A 653-nucleotide genomic window follows, 5' to 3' on the forward strand; every position below is an offset into this window, starting at 1 on the left:
CCGCTGGTCCCCCATCCCCACCTCCTCATTATTCCATGCCCGAGAAAATTATTTGGTTCTTCTTTCACCTCAATTAACCGGTCTTAATCCAAGGTTAATATTTGTGTTTGCGGGTATGTTGGCGGTAAGGGTCGGCTCTAATGAGTGTCTAAGTGGCAAGGCCGTTGCTTGCGTGTCTGTACGTGCGGGGAGGGGGGGGGTGCTTGTCATGGGCGAATGCATGATTTGATATGTGAACTTACCTCATCCTCCGTTCCGATCAAATGCATCGCTCTCTTACCTGGAAAGAAATAGGAAAGGAAAATTCGTGAGTAATTTATTTTAAAAAAAAAAAAATCAAATTACATCAAAAGAATATCGTAATAACATTATAAAAGTAACCTTTGAAAAAAATCGTACCCCTTAAAATTGAAGGGTGGGGAAGGGGAAGGTCATGTCAATCATTTTCATTCAACGAAAAAAGGAATGAAGTAACACCGCAGACTGTTCTCTCGACCTCACCCGCTAGCTCCGAGGCATCACGAACACAGGTACACAAACACAACATAACTGAACGCCGAAATATTCCTTGGGGATCCCGTCAGTAGTCGTAAGAAGGAAACAGAATAGAGAGGGGGAGGGAAGGAAGAATGTAGATGATGCGAGGAAAAGGA

This window comes from Penaeus monodon, chromosome 29, assembly GCF_015228065.2.
Source record: "Penaeus monodon isolate SGIC_2016 chromosome 29, NSTDA_Pmon_1, whole genome shotgun sequence".
Lineage (NCBI taxonomy): Eukaryota > Metazoa > Arthropoda > Malacostraca > Decapoda > Penaeidae > Penaeus > Penaeus monodon.